At 35.0% G+C, this 23,830-nt stretch overlaps 1 protein-coding gene across 10 annotated transcripts in view; it reads right to left on the reverse strand.

Annotated features, from left to right (window-relative positions):
* The window catches only part of 5-ht1 (serotonin receptor), a 128,314-nt gene that overhangs the window by 72,492 nt on the left and 31,992 nt on the right, over positions 1-23,830 (reverse strand). The window contains exon 1 of one of the 10 annotated variants that reach the window (XM_070297240.1): positions 21,437-21,447. The exons of the other annotated variants lie outside the window; for them this stretch is intronic. The gene's annotated coding sequence lies outside the window, so the exon portion shown is untranslated. Of the gene's footprint in view, positions 1-21,436; positions 21,448-23,830 lie in introns of those variants that run through there. 10 annotated transcript variants of the gene reach the window in all.

A 23,830-nucleotide genomic window follows, 5' to 3' on the forward strand; every position in this document is an offset into this window, starting at 1 on the left:
AAATAATGCCGGGCGACGTTTCGAGAAGAAAAACGATGGACATTATCATGTTTAGTAGACACCTTGCGTTGGCGCGCGCAAAATATAGATCGAAAGTGGAAGGCGGTCGCTGCGGAAACATTAGCCAGGTACAGGTTTGCGCGATATCATAAATCTTGGGATCGTTATTGCTTTCTTCCCATAATTCCTCTATTGCCGCCGCGCCGTTCGCGAATTTTGCAATCGGCTTAGCGAAAGAAAGCGAGGGAGAGAGGGGCGGGAAGAAAGCCGCGTTTCGTCGTCGTCGGCGCCATTTCCATAAATATCCGATCGATCGTAATTATTAATACTTGCCGGAAAATGATTTCCATCATGCTTGCGCGGCCCATTACTCCAAGCGCGATAGGATCCACCGAAATAATCTACAATTCCCATATAGTCTTCAATTCTTCTTTCCACGGAAGATACGAGAAATTACGCTCGAAGAGTTCGCGTTCCGCGTTCTCCATTTCCCAAAAGCGGGAAACTCGCCGATTGCTATCTTCTAGGCACGAGATCAATTTGTCGCCGACGTACCGATCTGCATCTTTCAGCGCGATCGAAGTTTCCTCGTTAAACACTGAACAAATTGACCCGCTCGATTTCGTTGACGTGACGGAGATACGACAGGCGCGATATTTCAGGGGTATTCAAGTGTTCAATCGATAAACTTAGGAAGTATCTCGAGGAAATTGCTCATCACGAATAGTTTATACTAATGATTCAATATCGTAACGTTAACCTTTTCACGGACTAATCGCAATTTTTTCCTATTGAAGAAATATTTTTTCCGTTACATTATTATATTGTACAATAATCTTTCACATGTGAAAAAGTTATTCTATTGGGTTGAGTAAAAAGTCATTGCGTATTTTTGCAACAGATGGCATTAATTCAGTTTTGGCAGTACTAGAGTCATTCACACATATGTTTGTCATATATCGTTTAACAGCTGACGGTTTAAGCTTCATTCTAAAAAAAAAAAATTGAGCGATTTGGTTGAGTTTTGGAGATTTTACAACAAGTTGAAGATGGAAGACCAAACTGTGCATTTTCGCGAATCAAGCTTGTGAAAAATTGCGTAAAGTTTACGGTGATGATGCTCTACAAGAACGTCAGTGCCAAAACTGGTTCAAGAAATTCCGCGCTGGTGATTTTGATCTCAAAGATGCTCCTCGGTCAGGAAGGCCCACCGAGATTGATGACGACAAAATAAAGGCATTGATCAAGTCAAACCCACGTTACACGACACGAGAGATTGCAGAAACATTGAAGATCAGTCAAAAAAGTGTTCACGTCCACCTAAAGAAGTTGGGATACGTAAGCAAGCTTGATATTTGGGTTCCTCGTGAACTCAAAAAAGTTCATTTGACGGCGCGTATAAACATCTGCGATATGCTCATGAAACATGGAGAAAACGATCCTTTTTTGAAACGAAGGATAACTGGTGATGAGAAGTGGATTGTTTACAACAATGTGCAAATGGTCGCAAACGGTTTTGGTCCCGACGTGATGATTCGCCTCAAACGACTTCAAAAGCAGAACTTCATCAGAGGAAGGTTATGCTCTCAGTGTGGTGGGATTGGAAGGGTGTGGTGTTTTTTGAGCTCCTACCAAGGAACCGAACAATTAATTCGGATGTGTACTATCGGCAATTGGACAGTTTGAACGAATCTGTCATCCAGAAACGTTCGGAGCTCGTCAATCGTAAAGGAGTTGTGTTCCATCACGACAACGCGAGACCACACACATTTTTGGCGACCCGTCAAAAATGATTGGAGCTTGGATGAGATGTGTTGCTCCACCCAGCATACTCGCCTGACCTTGCGCCATCAGACTTCCACTTGTTTCGCTCTCTTCAAAACTCCTTGCGTGGAATAACGTTAAATTCAGATGAGGCGGTAAATCAGTACCTTGTTCAGTTTTTCGCCAATAAAGACAGATCCTTCTACGAACGGGGAATTATGAAGCTCACCGAAAGATGGCAAAAGGTCATCGAACAAAACGGAAAATATATCATTGATTGATCTTTGTTCTTTATATAAATAAATGACTTTGAAAAACATACAAAAAATACGCAATGACTTTTTACTCAACCCAATATATGAAAATTTTATTCGTCCTCATTGACACAGAATTATGTATTTTTCATTTTTGCAATGGACATTTTCTACTTTTATATATTTCTATTGGAATTTAGATAAAAAATTATTATTTTTTGTCGATTCTCTGTCTTTCCGCTATTCAACTTTATTCTTTTATACTGGCCAGGTTTGACATAAGAAGATTATATCCAGCTTGAATTGCGGCTTGTTCAGGATAATGGGAAATGTTATTCGTTAAGTTGTCTTATTTTCGCGAAAATAGAATCACTCGATAATTAGATCTTCGGTCACCGACCGCGTTTCTACTGCATTTTCGTTCTCTCGCGACTGCTCCGTGGGAATTCAATTATTCCTCAGGAATAGCCCGGCCTGTATTTTAGATAGAACAAATATGTGCATTATCGCGGTACAGTGTGCTTGTCACTTGCATGGAATTACATTAATTTCTCTCCGCAGGACACAGGCTGTCCGGAATTTGTGGCCTAAAAGACCGACACTGGTAGTTTACTCCTTCACGTTGTAGGTACATGTTACGCTTTTAAAAGTACTCTTTATTATGTAATTAAAGAATTTTGTCTGTCAAATGTTGTTGTAAATCAAAATGCACAGTATATTCAATTTTCATTATATCTCTTTGTAAGATTTTTGGATAAATAAAGAATATATAATAATTCGAATAAAAATTATTTAAAAAATTTTAAAATATTTATCTAAGTTGCTAAATTATTAACGATAATAAAAATATTAACGCAATCATACAATTACATTATTATGAAATGAGAAAAATGGCAAACAACAATTTGCTTGGAGATTACAGCAAATGCATTTAAACCGTTAATGACCGGTGACAATTGAACACATATATCAGGAAATAATTCATTTATGACTATGTAGGATTGGAATTGCTCGGGGGTACTTGAGATTAGCACGTCGTTAATGCGCAATTGACCTACAATCAAAAGCAGAACTGTGACATCTGTAACGTATAAGAGGTCAGCTACAATTGACTTAATTAATGGCGGCGCAAATGCGATAATTTATGCGAGTTAAATGCGGAATCTCACCGTTCGCTCTGTCTTATCCGGAAGATGACGCGAATATTCGCTGATGAACATTGTAAATTACTGCAGTCTCTCGCTCTACTCGCTGCATTGACTATGCAGAGTAGAATCCCCATTTACTTTTGTGTTGTAATGATATTAGATTTGAATTAAATAAATAGCTTCTTATATTTATCTTTAGAATTAAATTATAATTTTGATCATAAAGATTGCGTATATTCTCAAAAGATATAATTCGATTATTGATCTTTCTTCTCTGACATTTTTCCACGTCTTAGATTTATGTAGATTACACAATTCAGTATTAACATAATATCTAGACAATGCCACTTCCATCTTCTTCTTATCAAATTTCGATATCGCGTCAAAAGGAAGCGCGAGATGAAGCTTTAAGTTCTATAAAGCATACGAAGCATCGTCTCTTTTAACCGCGCGCGAAATAGCCCCACGTATAGCGTCACGTTACCGTCCTTTTATACTTCACTCGATCCTCGCGAACGAAGCGAAGCCGATTTTTCTCACGGGCTTTAAGCACCCGAGACATAAATGTCACTCGTTGCGAGTGATGCGACGCCGACCATGTCGACAGTGTAGTAATGGCAGATCGCGGTAACCGACGAATATTTTCTCGGATTTTTCCCGTCGTAAAAAGAAAAGTCTTTTGTTCTTCAAATTGCATCTGGAAAAATGCTATATTACAGAATTTAGCCGGCGTAATTATAACGTTGCCAGGTTTACGAGAAACAGTCCAACCTTCCATCCTAGTGGTCGTTAATTCGAAATTTGTTGATTTAATTTTCCGCCAGAGGATTTCGGGATCGCCAAAATTAATATTCTTTGCTTCGCTTATATACTGGGTGGCCCATTTTAATCCATCCAATCGAATATCTCAAAAACCAAGCCCGGAAGAGAAAAATGTTTCAAACAAAAGTTGTGTGGCTTCAAGGGGGCCATAAGATGGTGACAATGATTTGACCTTGGAAAATCATTTTAAGGTCATGTAAAGGTTAACTTTAAAATCTTTAATGGAAACCTCCATTTTTATTTAGTATTCTTGTAGCTGACATCGAGAGCTTTCCAAAACACTAAAGTATTTTTTTATTCAGTACTTTTTGAGTTATTTTATATTTTAATCTGACATCTTTTGATATAAAAAATTAAATATCTCATAAAATATTCAGTTTTCGATAATCTTACCGTAATACTTTTATGTACAGAATAATGAGACAATTAGTGCAAAAAAAAAAAAAAAACAAATAAATGTTTAAAAAAATACATCGTAAATAATTTTTTTAAAAACTATTATTTTTTTATACTAATTGATTTGTATCATTATTCTGTACATAAATGTATTACGGTAAGATTATCAAAAACTAACTATTTTATGAGATATTTAATTTTTTATATCAAAAGATGTCAGATTAAAATATAAAATAACTCAAAAAGTACTGAATAAAAAAATAGTTTATTATAGTGTTTTGGAAAGCTCTCGAGGCAAGCTACAAGAATACTAAATAAAAAATGGGGGTTTCTGTTTAAGATTTTAAAGTTGACCTTCACGTGACCTTCAAATGACTCTTCAAGGTCAAACCAATGGTACCATCTTATGGCCTCCCCGAAACCAAACAACTTTTATCTGAAACATTTTTCTCTTCCGGGCTTGGTTTTTGAGATATTCGACTGGATAGATTAAAATGGGCCACCCAGTATATATATATTGAACATACGCATCCATAATTCAGAGCAAACTTGAAATAATTAGGAAAAGTCCTAACATGCTTATGAAGAGTTTGTGATAAGTTTGCTGACACGATTCTCTTTCACGGCAAGTACTTTTAGCTTCGTGATCCAACTCTAACATGGTGTTCTTCTTGCGTGAAGAGCGTACAAGATCTAATTTATTCGAAGCTACTTTACGTGATGTACACATATTAGCGTGTGATGCATACAGATATATTTATCATATATATATTGTATGACACATTTAATAAACTATATTTCTCTTACTTTTAATCGACACGATAGTGCTTACATAATGATAAAATATAAGTAATAAATAGAATAAAAATAGAAAGGTTATTTATATATTTAGTTAATTTCCTAGAGGAACAATATTTTTATGAATTTTCAATATGAAACATATGTTTCGAAAATTTTTCTCTATTTTATTCGCATCAAAAATATTGCCTTGAATCTTAAAACTCTTTGGTTCGCGCAAAACAACGGGTATATTATCTGACGCTACCAATATCTCTCGGGACATATTTCTCGGAGTGATATAAAATCGCGATAGTGATCCGCGATCATAAAGCACGGGCAGCCATCGTAAAGCATTGACGCAGAAATCGCTAAAACAAGTGGCGATACTCTCGACCGCCGATTTACTTGGCGAACGCGAATGTTATTGCTAAAATCGATAGCGTAATAAAATATTGAAGATCATCGTGCATACGCGAATCGGTGTATTTCTGAAATATGTAATCTTTAACGCAAAACTCACGCTTATTTATATGCTAGGCAGACAAGCGAGCATACTTTATTGACTGTAATATATTCCAATTTAAATTGGGGGACTAAACGAAACACGAGAATGCCGTGAAAGTCGTAAGGAAGTCAGGAAGTATCGAAAAATATATCGTATTGAACGACATAAAGACGTGATATAAGATTCTCTCTCTCTCGAATTATTCGCTACGGATCGTTCGCGTTTCTCTAACGTAACATTGAAAGCGGGACAACGTCGTCTTTAAAAATATAAAAAGATACGAGCGTAGCAAAACTAAAGTCGCCGTGTCGACGAATAAGAATTTTACCGGATCGCTTACAATGTATTTGAAATGTTTGCTTCTTTTTCTATTATTCCCGCAACTCGATCAAACATTTCACGTACATCCCGTATGTGCGTACGACCGCATGCACGGAGAATACGCGTCTCACTATTGCGAGGGACACACAATAGGACGCGACGGGACGTGCTATTAGATCGCGGAATAATCATCGTCCTTGTCGTAGGACAGTGCTAGGTGAATCTATCCAATCGGATTGCCAGGCACGAGGATCAACGTGCGGGGCATCATCCTTTGTGCTTAGAAGCCGGAAAACATTATCTTTCGTTACGAACCTCTCGTCAGCCAGACCCTCTCGTATCTTTGTAGGGTCTTCTTTTATATTTTCAAGATGGAATGAAGACGGCGGGGAGGATCATTGATGGAACATACAGGATAGAGGATGATGATGATGATATCTCTGTACGCCGGATGCTCTTGCTTCTAAACTCGCTATTTCAACGAGAAGGCGAGATAAGAGATTAAAATAGAATCTCATCCCCCTCCCATCACTCTTTAGGCAACGTCAAAGGTAAATCGCGTGAAATAAATGAAGTTGTAATCATGTCATCATGATGCAAATCGATTTATGTTGGATAAAACAGCCTCTTGGAGCTCACGTAAATTGTAAACGTGTTTTTTATAAGATGTAAAATGTAAAATTAAACAACATTTTAAGTTGGGAAAACCGGAATTATAATTTAAAAATATATATACATACAAGTAAAAGCGATAGCATAATAGACATTAGGTACAAGATAAGATATATATGTACATTTCGAAGGAAAAGGAGGTGAATTGAGACTTTCATAAAGATGAAAAACCGAGGGAGCGTTTGCAATGAAAGAGAATGGAGTTGCAATCAGAAAGGAAAATTTACTTTGACGTCTTCGGATATTTGATGTCTGCGGAAGATGTATTTCATAAATAGAAGTATGTTTTTCCATCATAATGCGAAGTTTTCGGAAAGGATATAAATTCTCGCAATATCAGCAAAACGCACGATTGAAAGCCGATAAGTTTCACTACACCTTTCACTACTCGGGAGATCTTCGTGGGTGAAGCTAAGGACTTGGGCAAAAAATCAAGAGAGAGAGAGAGAGAGAGAGAGAGATTAACATTTAACTTGCATATGAAAAGCATATTTCGATCTGCTCACTTTATGCCGCGTAGAATACGCGAGGAGAATAATATTTAACTTTCGTAGAGTTTCGAAAGATCGTAAATGTTACGTGAGTTTCTCTCAAATTCGAATTCCGCCAAATATTTCGTCGACAATATGGACAAGAAAGTGCCGCAGTTTCACCTCACAAAATTCTTTTATTTGATTCTCTTCAATATATATTAATACACGAAAATTTTCCTTAATGCGAAATTCTTCAATTTTTATTAATACGAAAATCACTTGTTAACCCGAGAATATGTAATCTGTAATATCTCTCAACAATGTCTCTCGTGAAATAATAATAATCGTTAAATATTAATTTGCTTAATAAATTTTTGATTTATAATTTATTGCACACACACACACACACACACACACACACACACACACACACACACACACAGAGCATTCCAAATTTGTTTAAAAGGAGCAATTAAATAATAATCGAAAGAAAATATAAGAAAACAGGACAGTTATTTTATGGAACAGTTTTTCAGTTTTATAATTTTATAGTTTTATAATACTCGTTTTTAGAATATTATTTTATGCTTTTAAATAATTTAAATTTAAAATTCCATAAAAGATTTTCATTTTATTCTAATCGATTATTTATTGCAATGATTGAAATCTGTTATTTTTGTTATTAATATCGCTGTTATTTCAATAATTTGCGAACTTTTATACTTAGACGTGACATTGATTTAATTTTTATACATCCGTAAAAATGCTGTCTTTCAGTTGATTAATTATATAATTATTAGAAACGTCTGTGGATAAATTCATCCTAACAAATAATTGCTATTATAATACATCGCATCTATTTTCCCAAGGTGGCGATATATCGCGCGTTTACAAGCGGTCTTGCGCATTTATCATAATAATAGACAGGCGACTAACTTTTCTGCCGACTTCATCGCGCAATTAACATCCCTTACCCCTTCGCCTCGCAATTCGTCGTTTGTCGAAGAGATGAGAAAGTATAGCGGATTCAAAATGCGCGATGCAAGCAGCGCGCACGAGTAACGACATTATGGAACTTTGCCGGGATAAGAATCGGCAAAGCTGAAAATTCGTTAGGTCGTACTTTCGGGTTGGAGGATAAGTTCCGAGCTCACATAAACGTCGTCGCACGTACATGTCGTCGTCGGTACTACGCGATTCGGGTCACCGTCTGCTTTTTCGCAGCCGCGCGAAAACTACGGTGGTCGCGGTGGAAAATAGCTCGCTAATATCTCACGATCTCCATTAGTGATATTCTTCCTCGTCTCTAACGCCGGTCGTATTTTCCACCGACGTGCGCCACCGCCCGCAATCAAATAATGGAGCGCGGAGTTTGTCGCGTGTCCAAATAGTTTTGAAACACGATGGGATATCAATCTTAACGATGCATGCAATGTCGAGGACACGGTGGTGCATATTTTTTTTTTTTTTTTTTAATTACATCGCACGAACGAACGAACAAACTAATGAACGAACGAATATATGAATGAATGCGCGCTTTTATTTAAGCCCTATTGCTGTGATGCATATCAGAAAATATCAATGTTAAAGTATATAATATTTGTTATATCTTCGATGAATTACCATTTCTTCTATTACATTTCATATTCTACTTTACAATATTTCTGATTCTACAGTTTTTTGGCTTCATTCAATTTGTTCGTATTATTTGGCAATTCTATAAAAAGATGTCGATTTAATTTTGAATGCTATTAGGTGGACAACTTTGCTTCCGTCGTTTTCCTATAGATGGCTTTAGCGGTAAGTAGTGGTCGAAATAAATAGATCATAGACGTCATGCGATAAACTTGGGCATCTGTCAACATAACCTCATAGAAACATTAGTCGATTTGTGTCTGCATCATAAAGTTATTCTCGATTGAAAATGTCAGTTTACGAGCCAAATTCTCGTCATTTGCGGGAGGTTTTAATTTTTTGCTTCAATATGAAGAAATTTGCGGCTGAGGCTCATCGAATGCTCTCAAATACCTATGGTGAAGCCGCTATTAGCGAAAGAACGTATCGTGAGTGGTTTCAACGCTTCAAGAACGGTGATTTTCACGTCGAAGACCGGCATAGCGGTGGAAGAGAGAAGGTTTTCGAAGATGCAGAATTGGAGGCATTACTTAATGAAGACTCGAGTCAAAGTCAAAAAGAATTGGCACGATGGACAATACTTTGAATCATAAATGTATAACCAGTTTTTTACAATAAAGCCTCGTACACCTAATATTTAAATATTTAATACTAAATTATTGATTTAATTGCGTGATAATTTATAATAGTTCGACTTGGAACGTGCTTATTATTGTGTAATATCTGAGCAAGTAATTAATTCAAATTGCTTAATTTTTTTCGCGATTTCTCAAATATATCAAATTGACTGTATTTTGAAGATGCGAAGTAAACGTATTTTGAAGGCGCGGAGATAGATAAATAAAAAAAAAAAAAAAAAAAAAAATCTGCTACAGCTATACATCCGGTCATGCCTATCGCGCACGCAAAATCGTTATCGGCCATCTCATTCTCGCTGGAGAAAATATTTCGAGATATCGAACGAACGCGAGATATCCCGAACGATATCTCGCGAATAGATTGATTAGTTTTGGCGATTGTAGAAAGGGGGAGAGGGATGGAAGGGAGAAAGGGGTAAATAAAATACGTGCGAAATAGCTGGTTCCGGATCGAAGTGGATTTATTTGGGCGCCGTTGCGCCCTTCGAACTGTAACGCTGACACGTGAAAACGCATACGCGCGATTTTGACGTCGCGCAAACGACGTTTCCTGCGATAAGACCGGGGAAGTAGCGGGAGTTGACGACTGTTACATCAGACGCAGCATGTACCGATGTTACAAGGATTTGAGCGGGAAACTTGCTGCTTCGCCAGCAACTACGTGTATCCGCGCTTAACGCGGGGGGAACAAGGGAAAACCAAGTTTTCCTATGACGTAAACGGCGTTCTGCGCTACATAAACACAAGTTCTCTTTTTGTTTCATTAAAAAAAAAAAAAAAAAACTGAAACAAGATATGGCGTAATATATGCATATATAAGGAATAAATGTACGCAAATATATCCTTGGAAAATATCTTATTCCAAGAATAAAAATGCAGAGGAAGATAAACTACATCTTCTGACTGTGAGCAGAAATGAACGAAAATCAAGTTTTATGATTGAACGTTGATATTTCTGTTTCAACGTTACCTAGCTTTCTTTTATCCTCAATAGTCTTTTTACAGCTCGTTAATTATAGATTGAAGACTGTGGAACCATCGATTAGCGGGTTTTCATACGTCGCTTTCATACAAAGTACCATCTATTAAGCAGTTGTGCGAGACACTTGAAAATCCGCACGGTATCTCAAATAGACGGTATCGGTGAGAGCTCTCGCTCGACCGAGGGGGACGAAGAGTCTGGATTATAGGAACGGAATTTAACGGAGAGAGGAGTCACGATGAAAAACGTAATAATGTCGAGTGAGATTGAAACGGAGAGGTCTTATGTTAGGTCCCGCTAGAGAGACGTAGCTCTCGGAGGGAAAAAAGAGGCCATGCGGGAGCGTCCATCCATCCGATCCATTATGCGAAATCGTCCCGAGCGAAGAGCAGAATCTAGTAATCCGGAAGCGTATTCGTTCGTTGACTTTATCGACGGCGGCACAAGGGCGGCATCGTGCCAATTGCGCCTTGAAACGTTATCGAGAAACGAAGGCGCGAAGCGACGATCGAGACCAGTTGACAGTTGGCGAGATAGATAAAGGAAGGAAAAAAAAAAAGCAGGAGAAAAAAATAAAAAAGAGAAAACGAGAAAAAAATATGTGCCATCACGTGCGCGTTTCGAAGACGGCTCGCGTTGAGCCGTAAATACCTCCGACGATGTTCGTCTGACAGAATGATGTATAATCTCACTTATGGGTATCGCACCCCCTATTCGCCCTGCATTTTCGCAGCCAGCATGTTTGCGCGTTCCCTGCGTATTTTTTTTCCACACGTTTCGTTTGTTGCCTGTGCGAGGGATAGATAGCGAAACCTCTACAACGTTTCACGTAATCTATAAAGGAATATATGCCATGTACGCTGTTCAGTGGTAGAGAAATAAAAGGATTGAATGATTGCTTATTTATTTCGAAATTATTATTGGATTATTTTTATGTCTGAATGTATATTTCTTTTTAAACTAAAATTGTAAAGTGTTATTTGTTTTCTTTTTTTTTTTTTTTTAAATTATTTTCTATTTGAGCTGTTCATATTTTGCTTTATTCAGCTTTTCAATCTGTTTATATTACATTTATTTACGATATATATTTTCTGTTTATTATGTCAAGTATCTCAGCTTTTGTTATTTTTCCGACGTAATTCTCTCCACGACATCATAATATTCCATTGTAGTATGACACGTGTTATACAATATTTAGAAATTTAAGCGGTGCATGTTAATTAAACCTACGACGCATTCGTCATAAATATACGGTACATATAGCGAATATGCTGTTACACACATGCAGGAATAAACATAAATTTCTATGAGGCTCATATTTTTAATTTTCTGTAATTACAGCAAACTCTCTTCAACGTCGCTGCGCGCAAACAGGTCTTTAGCTATATAGAATTCTCTTATATATTTCTCTTCAGAGACTATGCACCAAATTACTTTCTGCAAAATATATACTTGTATGGGGAGAGAGAGAGAGAGAGTTTAGTATTTTGCACGAGCAAAGCGAGGCACGGATAAAGCCGAAGCAGGAAACTCATCATCTAGTACAATTTGTAGAATCAGCAAATTATTTCTAAATCGGAATATTATTCGTGCGAGATATCTAGTAGATTAAATAAGTAGACAATTGCTCCGAATTTCCAAACAGGCATAAAGCAAAATCGTGTTGCGATAAAATCTACTCTTTTCTTTCTAGAAAATCTATAGAAAATGCTTTAAAAAAAAATATATATTTTATTATATAATAATGCTGGACTTTGTAAATAATTGTTCGTAGTTTGTAATACGTTTAAGTTTATTTTCGGAATATAAGAATTAATATAAATAAATAATTATTTAAATAAGAGATTTTTTTTTTTTGTCACTAGTAAATTGCCGCATAAACGTTTCCATATTTTTGCGTATTTGCTATTCCGCGGTAACGTCAATCAGATCTCATTAGTGATTCTCTCGAAGTGATAGCACTTCGCAAGAAGTCCGCTGTACGTGTTACGCTATCTCGTGATAATGTATTTTGGATCGTCTGGCAGACAGTTCGGCGACCGATAGTGGCGATGTTATGCGCTACCTGGAAACGTAAACGACATAATTTGATTAACGACGACAATCCGCATCCATGATCTCAAGCTCAGTTCTCTATCTCGTAAATAGACGACCTCAATTGTAATCTTCTTCTATTGTGGATGCGTTAATCGAAAGTGGAAATTGTAATATAATAATTGTAATTATAATCTATTTATAGAATTCTAATTTCAAAAACACAATGAAGAAAAAAAGTAACCTTATAATTATTTTCTCCATTGGCGTAATTCGAAATTTTAATATTTTTGCACATGTGGAAGGATTTGTATAGTTAAACAAATTCTTACACGATTACGCTTAAGTCTTCAATATTTTTTTCTAATATTTCTTTCTTTGAGTATTATAAAACTAAAAATTGTATGCCTCTCTCTGGAAAAGATAATATTACGAAAAGGTCATATATGAAAAAACATACAAAATATATGATATCAATTTTTTTTAAATTTTATATTAGGTGTACAACTTTGCTTCCGCCGTTTTCCTATAGATGGCTTTAGCGGTAAGTAGTGGTCGAAATAAATAGATCATAGACGTCGTGCAATAAACTTGGGCATCTGTCAACATAACCTCATAGAAACATTAGTCGATTTGTGTCTGCATCATAAAGTTATTCTCGGTTGAAAATGTCAGTTCACGAGCCAAATTCTCGTCATTTGCGGGAGGTTTTAATTTTCTGCTTCAATATGAAGAAATCTGCGGCTGAGGCTCATCGAATGCTCTCAAATACTTATGGTGAAGTCGCTATTAGCGAAAGAACGTGTCGCGAGTGGTTTCAACGCTTCAAGAACGGTGATTTTCACGTCGAAGACCGGCGTAGCGGTGGAAGAGAGAAGATTTTCGAAGATGCAGAATTGGAGGCATTACTTAATGAAGACTCGAGTCAAAGTCAAAAAGAATTGGCACGATCATTGGGAGTGGACAATACTTTGAATCATAAATGTATAACCAGTTTTTTACAATAAAGCCTCGAATTTCGGAAAAAACGGCGGAAGCAAAGTTGTACACTTAATGTTTGCAAACGTTTATATATATATATTGTTTTTGAACAAAGACAAAACATAATTTTTTAAAATCACATTACATAGATTGCTAGTAATAAATGCGGCTTGTTTTTCTTTTCGTATGGATATTTTCAAGCATATCATACACACATTTCAAGCATCTTTTCCCGTTCTTGATTGAAAAATGACTTTAATAATAAATAAATCGTTCTTGATTAAAAAAAAAATGATTTTAATAATAAATAAATATATCTAATACAAATATATATCTCTAACACTTTTGACAAATTCTTGTTTGTGTATATATACGCATGTAACAGTTTTAATATAAATTTTGCTAACGTTCCGTTTGCAAATCGAATTGATTTCATAATGGAAAATATGATCCGTTAACAACGACGTAAAACATATTTTTGCTTCGTTTTGTGAAAGCTTCTTATTTAATTGACCTTAATTAAGGCAATCTCAAATAAGCCCTATTGGAAAATTTCCATTAAAGTCGTGGTAGACCGTAATTAGACTTTTAATGAAAGTTCTTAGGAATTTTTCGTTAAAGTCGAACTTTCTACGAATTATGAACGCGCGTTAGGTACATTGATCCGAAAAGGCGAACGAAGCAAAATATGTTTTACACCTTTCTTGTAATCACACATGGGTTTATCAAATGTCTGAGTCGTTGCAATTATTCGTACGTGAATTGTTCGAGAAATCAAATTGGGATGCGTCAAAAGCACATTCGACTAAACGATCTTATCGCATGGGCTAGCTGTCAAGAGATTCGTTTACCCCGTCATTAAGAATTTGTAATTGAAATCGTGAGAATCAATAGCTGTTCTCGTCACGTTGTGAGGCAAATCGAAGCAAAAACGCCGAGCTGAGTTTAAGTGTCGATGTACGTGCTCGAGTGTTGCAGCCAATGTATGATTTTCGCGTTGTGTAAAGGTGGCGTTTTTCCTTTTGAAATAAAACGGTTAAAGTGTCATATATTTTTTAAAGCTATAAATAATTATATAATTTTTTGCACAATCTTCGTTTCATGGATTTGCATAACATATGCATTGTGTATTTTACAGCTTTTATTTAAATAATAAAATATTATCAGAAATAAATATGTGTATATGTAAGATTCGCGATTATAATAGATCAATTTTATCAACATAATACAACTTTTTTTTTTATGCAAAGAGAATCGGATAATTTTAAAAAGGCGAGAAATGTAAATTGCGAAAATGTCAATTCATATAAAATCAAAGAAATTATGTCAGAGATAAGATTATTTCGCGCGTAGTCGAATCATCATATTTCTCGACTTCTAAACTTCCTTATCGCGTATAAGAGCGCGGAAAAATATATCCGGGATCTTTTCCTTCGTATTCCGTTTGCTTAAAGCCATGTTGATCATATCCTCCCTTATTTACCTCGCTATTCATATTACATCGAGCGTATCATTAGTAGTGTTTCAAAACGAGAAGTAAAATTGCGACGTTTATTCGTGAGACCTTTTTTCCAAGTACGAAAGAACACCTCGTTTCAATGAAATGACGACTTCTTTTTGTTATTAAATGCTTGTCCCCTACCACGACAAATCGTTTTTTATTCTTTTCTTTGAGAGTTATTTCCAGCGTCCAGATTAAACGTAAAATTCTGCACAATATTTTACCCGAGCTCAGAGGCAGAGGGGGCGGCCTCCCTCGATACATTCTTCCCGACCAATATTTTATTTCCCCGCAACGAAAATGAAACGGTCCTCTCTCTAATGCGGCTTTTCCCGTATATAAATTAGTGTCCACAAAATTCTAGTAGCGTAGAAATATTTATTAAGCCTTGACTTTTTTATCGTAATATCCTGGTAACCTTTAGGCTACTGAAATTGGATCAACTGTAACCTCAGCCCCTTGCGAGGGGCTTGTTGAAAACATTTTCTTCTAGAACACGTTTAACGTTGTGTATTTAAGAAAATGTATGCAATAATTACTTTGTAAAAATGTTTATTATAAATTTTTTTAAACATATATATATATATTTGATATATTATTAAAATAAGATAAGGAAAAAATATATATATTTATTTATTAAAATTTATAGAAATTATTATTTAATTTTATCTTGAGTTGCGCCAAAGTTTGAAATCAAACAAAATAACTGTATGTATTGTATAATGTGCAATCGACTGGGGTTGCTTAGTTTAGCTGGATAATCAATTTTGTTTACGGCGCAACTGCTCAGAAATGGAAATTAGGGAAGTAACCTTCGCTCAAGGCATCCTTCTATCTATTCGTACCAAGTGAATTTTCTCATTGAAGGAGCAGAAGTAAATTGATGCAAACGGCGCAATCGAGATATAAGATCTTGAAGTGGATTACAGGATATCTCGCGCACGGCTACAACGATTGCCATATGTCGAAACGTGAAGCAATCGAGATTGGGAACTCTACACGGAAAAGCAATGACTTTCAAAGTAGAATTGAGAAAATTTTGCACGTTTATGCGAGTATTTTTTTTTTCTTTTCGAGAAAAACGCGAAAATTTTCACTCGTTCGTGCTCCGCACATTCTGCCAAATATATTTTCATACCAAATATTTAATACGTAATACACGGCGTCCCAGTTTTTTTTTACCTACAGATGCTTTGAAGTAGATTCTTTTTTCGAAAATTTTAGATTGCATTTTCTACCAACTTTTAATATTTAGCTTTGAATATTTTTATATATATTTTCACTGACTACACAAATACTTATATAATATTGTACAATACTACGAGAGAATCTCTATAAGACATCAACATTGTTTTTCGATTAAATTGAACTAATGCGACTTATAGGTTTTTAATTAAACATTTATAAAATTTAAATCTCGATTCTTACGCTAATAATATTACCATTGGTAGCCAGATGCATTTAAAGATAAAAACAATTTGTAAGCGCAGTTAAGACCAGGCGGTTAAAACGGAAGAAATCGCAAGTGGATTTTAGATGATCATAATTCCTGCGGAACTACTGTTTTATTACACCGGTGCGTGTTTTATTAAATCGCAGCATAATTTGTCTTTGTAAATTTTTTTTTCTTCTTTTTAGTAAACCTCGACATGAGAAATAATATTCGCATATTTTACACATAAGATAACCATGGTATAGATAATCTAAAATAAAGAAGACGCAAAATTGAAAAAAAAAAAAAAAATGAATATTTGAGTAACCTCTTTAAAAGTTTTAATCGCGTTCTTGGAACAAAAAACTAATTTGAGCAACGAAAATTTAAAATCATGGTAAAAAAAAAAAACAAATTCAAAGTAAATACAAACTCAAACAAAAAAGTTAAGAAGCTCCAACGTTTCTGGAAAAAAATCAGCTTTGTATCAAAAATAAAAATTGCTATTGAATTTTGTCAGCACTCATCGATACGGTTCTAAAATATAAATCTATAAAATTTTTGAAACAATATTTCAGATAATTAATGTTTCAAAGAATAATTTTTGCGTACAATTGAATATTTCAATCGACTTTTAAACATTTGAGACATTTAATAAAATATTTAATAAAAAATCATGTATATAATAATTTAGAAAAAAAAAATTTTTTTTTAAATATAAATTTTTCTGACATATTTTAGAATAAAAAAAAAAAAAAAAAAAAAAAAAAAAAAAAAAAAAAAAAAGGTATATTTTACATTTACATTATTATACAAAGATGAAAAATAGATTATTCTAGATTGGCGAAAATAAACAAGAAAACAATCAATATCATAAATAATATGATACATATTACATAAAATCGCCAAATTATAAATTAAATAAGTTATAAATTGCTTATCTCTGACAGTTGCTTTATCGTCGAGCGATGTTTCTCCAGATTCCTTCTCCTTTTCTCTTTATGTGTGTATTCATTCTTTGCTGCTTTTAGTAACAACAACACTCACGAACAAACATTTAATTATGCGTGCGTTAATTAATAAAACACGACGATAACGCGACACTTTACACAGCACTTCTGATGTTAATTACACATTCGCGCCGTTCGAGTCTCGCTATGTGAATGACAACAAGACGGCCACGTGTAAATAACAATTAGATTCGTTCCCACGACAAAATATTTAATGCGCTAAATAAAATATGTGCAAAATATTTTATTTCTTAAATTTCATATTAGTTATATTAATAACTCTCCGTTGCTGGAATAAACAGATTCTATACGATTTGTCATTTATTATGCGTTATTAATCCGACAGTTATATGGACGAATAACATGAATTAAAGCCAAAAACTCAAAGAATCTAGGCTTTATTAAAGAAATAATTATTCTAAATATCACAATGAAATAATAGTTTATAATTCTTATCTCCTATCACATTTTGACTTCTAAATATATAAATATATAAATTACGCGAAATATTTTTCATAAATATTGTCATCTTGGTACGCTTACGAGTCGTTAATCGCAAGAATCGATTAATTGCGCGAATCGATAATCGTTCATTAATGATATTTATATGGAATGAATCGTGTTCGACATCTCGCGGTATTTCTCACACGAACGTGTTTCTTTCGAAAAATAATATAAGGCGCATGCAGCTGCTATCTTTTATAATTATGTACTTTCTACGATAGTTTATAAGCATATTGTACATTAAAATACGTGACTCGTAATAATACTCTCGCGGTATCAGAGTAAAACTGCCAATATTATTTTCGAATTTCTTAATCATTAGCAGAACGAATACGGAATAATTACAATGTGGGGAAAATAACACACGACGCGTCCTTGTTTATATACTTGGTTTATATACTAGGTATGTCAGAGTGCGGCATAGTGGGGAGCATTCCACTACGACCGACGGTATTTGGAAAGGGAAAGAATGTATCTCTGGAGGGGGAAAGAGAGATCTATGCGCAGAGAGATACAAAACAATTGTTATTATTCTATCAACGTTTGTACGTGAAGTTGACATATATTACACGCCGTTATCAATAAAATTCTATCTCGCCAGTCTTCTCGATTCCATCCAGTCTTTTCGTATATGAAGCTAGTTTTTCTCATAGACGCGTTTAATTAATAAGAGCAAATTAATATTGAATATTTGTTGATTACAAAAATTCAACGCATATCGGTGATTTGTTAAAACCTATACTACGTAATTTATACGCTTCTTGCTATTCCAATGGCGACTTTGTTATTCAAGTAGCGAGACTCATGCGCGAAAAGGAATAAAATAGAAATTGAAGGAATAAAGAATAGCAGTTATGTAAATTATTGTTATATTTCGTTATATTTTTTAAGTGATAATTATTTCTTTAATGTCGGAATTTAAATATATCTCGCTTCGCGCTTTGAAAATTTATAGCTTGATTAAATATAATTTGCATATCATTTTCTGGTGAAAAGCGTCAAGTGTTTGTAATACACATATCGTTGATTTGAACGTGATAGCAGAAATATATACACATACATATACTCGGTGTATATTCATTTTATAGTAAAATAATTCTAACACATGAAATATTTTTCTTTCGCGACGTATACGGTAATGAAAATTGTTTTGCATAACAAACTTTTGTTTACATACGTGGTATTGTTATGATTCGCGCAGCGAGACTCGAACGAGAATGTTTTAAGCGAGACGAAGCCGCGTGATATAACAATCTTAATTGATTCCGTTTTATTATTAATTATTAATAATTAATATTTATTTCGCGGTAAGTAGCGTGTGTGAATTTGGTCGCACAATTTCCGGAAAGCGAATATCATAGCTTTGTGCAAGTTTTTCTTTTATTCTCCTATCGTAATATAGCGAAATTTGCGTATAATCTCGATTCTATTGATTAGTCCGCGTGCGATTAATTAACCGTGATTTCGCGAATGAGTCTTCTGTGAGTGCCGTGAAGCGGCAGAAAAAGTTGAACAAGACAGGAAGCCTGGCAAGGCAGTTAACGATATTGGAGTATCCATGGAGTGAGTAATATGTAACTTATTTAATTTATTATTTGTATATTAATTGCTATAATTGATTGCTTTTATTTATCCCCATTGATCTATTTTTACATCTTTGCGCTTTATAACGCGCGTAAAGATACTTTAGACTCCACTTTAAATTCACTTAAAATATTTAATATATTTAAAAAAATGATTACAATAATTAATATTTTTTAGATAGATACGTATAAAGTATTTTGCAGCATTGCACATATACACAAGTAAAACTTAAGAAAGAATTTTACTTGTGCGGATGTAACTAAGAAAATAGCAAGAAATATATCGCAACACTTAGTTTGGTTTTAATATTAAAAATGTTACAATATATACGTAAGCAATGTAATTGTATTTTATCTTTGTATCGAGAAATGTAGCGGCGATCTGTAAGATTTCTCGCGAGAGAGGAATAGTTTCCTAAAAGTCAGCCTCCCCAAGAAACATTGAACGCGTATTCTTGTTCGTGCATTCGTATATACACAGTGAAAAATTCCTGTCGGTCGCCTCTGCGTTTCATGTCAAAAAAAAAAACTTTGGCATTCTTTAAGATTTTTCACAATAGAAAAAGGTATGTCTCTCCATTTTTCCACGCTTGTGAAAAGATACCGTTTAGCTTGAGATTCTCGCGCGCGCTTAAATGTATGTTTGAAAATTCCTGATCGCCTTCCTTGTATTTTTATGCAAAAATATCTTTTAAAGAACTTTACTTTGAATTTATCAAGAAGACGAAAATATATCTTTACATAATATTGAAAAGAAATAATAAAAGGAATATACGCATTGACAAACAGTTATGAAATTTTCCGATATACTCTAAATTTTTCATCATGTTTGTTAAAAGTTTAATCGCGCTGCAAGATATATCTCCCGTGGTTTATTTATTTTTTATGAGGCCGCAAATATCGGAATGTAAGATACGATTATAGCGGCGTATGTAACATATTGATCGCGCCAAGTACTTAGAGATAGTCATCTTATCGCTAATCTTAGCGTTAATGCGTTAACGCGGACCGTAAAGAGCATTTCGTGCTACATAAATTTCGTTGCATATTAACAAGAGAATTTTTATAATTTTTGCAATTTATAATATTCGCGTTATACGAAGAAAATTATTACAAAAAATTATTTAAGAATCGCTGTTACAGAAAAAGTTAGATAGTACGTCTAAGCTAAACTTTGCGTAGTTAGTGATCGCTTATATAGTTCGTACACTACTAAACTACACTAATTAAAAGCAAACCTAACAATGTGTGTATATATGTTTGATATAAATATCGTAGAAAATTAAAAAAACATTCTGAATCAAGGAAAATAGTTAATAACGCGACAATTGGGATTGTAATTTATTATAAAATAGATGGGTATAAAATAGATGGATAACGTTAAACTTGGAGAGCATATTCTCTTATGGATAATTAATAATACACAATTTTCTAACACTCTAATTATCGCTACGCAATATATTGTTACTGAGAGAGGGATCACAAGACATTTTAATTAGATAATTATTTAACGACATTGGGCCGAGAGTTGTGGCATAATAATTGATTCAAGGAACGATCAACGTATGAAGTAGGGAATATTTATCCCTTAATAACTTAAGCGATCACTTGGAAATTCAACGGTAAGAGTCTAAAACTTTGTACTTACTTAACGAAAATTAATATGCCGACGCGAGCCAACGAACGGCATCAGAGACGCTGAAAGATAAATTGCGACGATTTGTGTGTATTTCCTTAAATGACACGGAAATATTCTAGAAATGGTCCGTTCTCAATTTTCAAAATATCGTTCTTCATATCGTAAAAAAATATATACATAAAATAAATATATATATAATTTTATAGAATGCTTTTGTTCTTGTCTTTACGGTAAACTGGAAACTGAAACTCACAGATTGGATTTTATAGAATATGTTTAATAAGACCTGACAATTTACTCGATCTATTACGATTAAATTCCAGCTTCTCTCCTCACGATCCTAACTTAGCCACGTAATTTACCCTTTGAATGTTTGAATTCGGTTGCCAAGATGGCTGCGGATCTTCGGTGCAGCATGGAAGCTGACGTAGTTTCTCTCGGTCGCTTGTACAATGAAGATTTATGGAGAGTCATGGCGCAGGTGGCAGCTTAGCATATCAAATCCGTAGTGATGTAGGTCAGATGTGTTTAAAATGTACTAATGAAATATCTTTATCGGATGATCTATAAGAGAAAGAAATTATCTATAACGCGTAGTTCATACATACAATGCGATGAATGGCTCTAATAAAGATCGCGATAATTAAAGCGCACTTGCATACTTGATGATGACCTATATGTGCACAGATTATCTCGTGTGATTTAAAAAAATGTGCTTTTAAAATATTATATTTAAACATGAACATACGTATAAACTTAACATTAAAAGTATTTTTTTTTTTTTTTAAATTTTTATCGAAGTAATTATATCTCCGCTTTTAACAAATTATGGCAATTAATACGCGCTTTTGCGGTATTAAATAATTCTATCAAATAGAAATAATTTAATATTTTTAATTTGTTATTTAATCGTTCCTTGAATTAGCAAGTCCTTTCACTGGATACACGTTGAAAATTAATTGAGGGCATCGCGATGATTAAATAAAACAGACTAAGTTAGCGCTCAAGGGTATAGAGATCGCTTTCGTCTCGTGTGACAGCTGCGACTTCTCATTTATCCTTCGCGCGAAATATCGTCTGTGTTTATCCAAATTCCCTCGGCGTGACGGTAAAGCATTTTCTGTGTCGGATATCCGGCGAAGTAGCGAAGGTTAATCACCATGTGCCGCGATATCAAGAGAAAAAGATGATAGAGAGAAGGGAGGGGGGGGGGCGGGGCGGGTGTTCGATTCTCATTTACGCGGATATTTGATGACACGCGTTCGGAAAATCGTGCGCACGATAGGGGATACATTTGCGAACTCGATTAGTCCCACTGTGCGATATTCCCGATACGAATAATGTCACTTTGCACGCGAACCTGGGGAGAATCGCTCAGCGATATATCCGCCATAGCAATATAATACCAGGTATATAAATATGAAACCGGAATTTGCCCATAGATGGCCCTAGCTGTCAATGTAGTTACCGTCAAACCGCGTCATTGGCGCCATTTTCTTGTTTTGACATCTGATAAAGATTTTCAACTCGCAACAATACAAGTTTCATACAACAGCATAGTTTTTAATAGCGTTGAACATGTCGAATTTTGTGCCTGGAAACTACGATTTGCGGACAGCATTGATTTTCTGTTACCATTTGAAGAAAACTGCTGCAGAATCGCATCGAATGCTTATCGAAGCTTACGGTGAGCAAGCTCTTGGTAAATCACAGTGCTTTGAGTGGTTTAAAAAATTCAAAAGTGGCGATTTTGACGTGAGAAACGAAGAACGTGGAAGACCACCGAAAAAGTTTGAAGACAGCGAATTGCAAACATTGTTGGATGAGGATGACGCTCAAACGCAACAACAACTCGCGAATCAATTAAACGTGACACAAGAAGCCGTCTCCATACGTTTGAAAGCCATGGGGAAGATCCAGAAGATGGGAAACTGGGTTCCACATGAACTGAACAAAAGACAGCAGGAAAACCGAAAAACCACTTGCGAAATGCTGCTCGCCAGGTACAAAAGAAAGTCATTTCTCCATCGAATTGTGACTGGCGATGAAAAGTGGATATATTTCGAGAATCCTAAGCGTAAAAGATCATGGGTAACTCCAGGCGACTTCGACTGCAAGACCAAATCGCTATGGACGGAAGACAATGCTTTGTGTTTGGTGGGATCAGAAGGGTGTGATCTATTATGAGCTGCTAAAACTTGGCGAAACTGTTAATACTGAACGCTACCGACAACAAATGATCGATTTGAATCAAGCTTTGCGTGAAAAACGACCAGAATATCAAAAAAGGCAACGCAAAGTGATTTTGCTTCATGATAATGCACCATCACACACAGCAAAACCGGTCAAGGAAACGATTGAGGCGTTTAGTTGGGAAATACTTTCGCATGCGGCTTACTCACCAGACTTGGTTCTATCCGATTACTACTTATTTGCATCGATGGGACACGCACTTGCTGAGCAGCGCTTCACTTCTTACGAAAATGTACGAAAATGGCTCGATGACTGGTTTGCCTCAAAGGAGCAACAGTTTTTTTGGCGTGGCATCCACAAATTGTCAGAGAGATGGGAAAAATGTATAGCTAGCAATGGGCAATACTTGGAATAAAATATTTTTTATCATTTTCATACAATAAACGTGTATTTTCTATACAAAAATTCCGGTTTCATATTTATATATCTGGTAGTAGCGGTAAGTTCTTTGAAATGTATGAACGCGCGATAAACGTTACGGGACAATGATCTTTACTATTTGA

Source organism: Polyergus mexicanus, unplaced genomic scaffold (genome assembly GCF_030449975.1).
Source record: "Polyergus mexicanus isolate NDT 795.1 unplaced genomic scaffold, iyPolMexi1.0 SCAF_6, whole genome shotgun sequence".
Taxonomy (NCBI): Eukaryota; Metazoa; Arthropoda; class Insecta; order Hymenoptera; family Formicidae; genus Polyergus; species Polyergus mexicanus.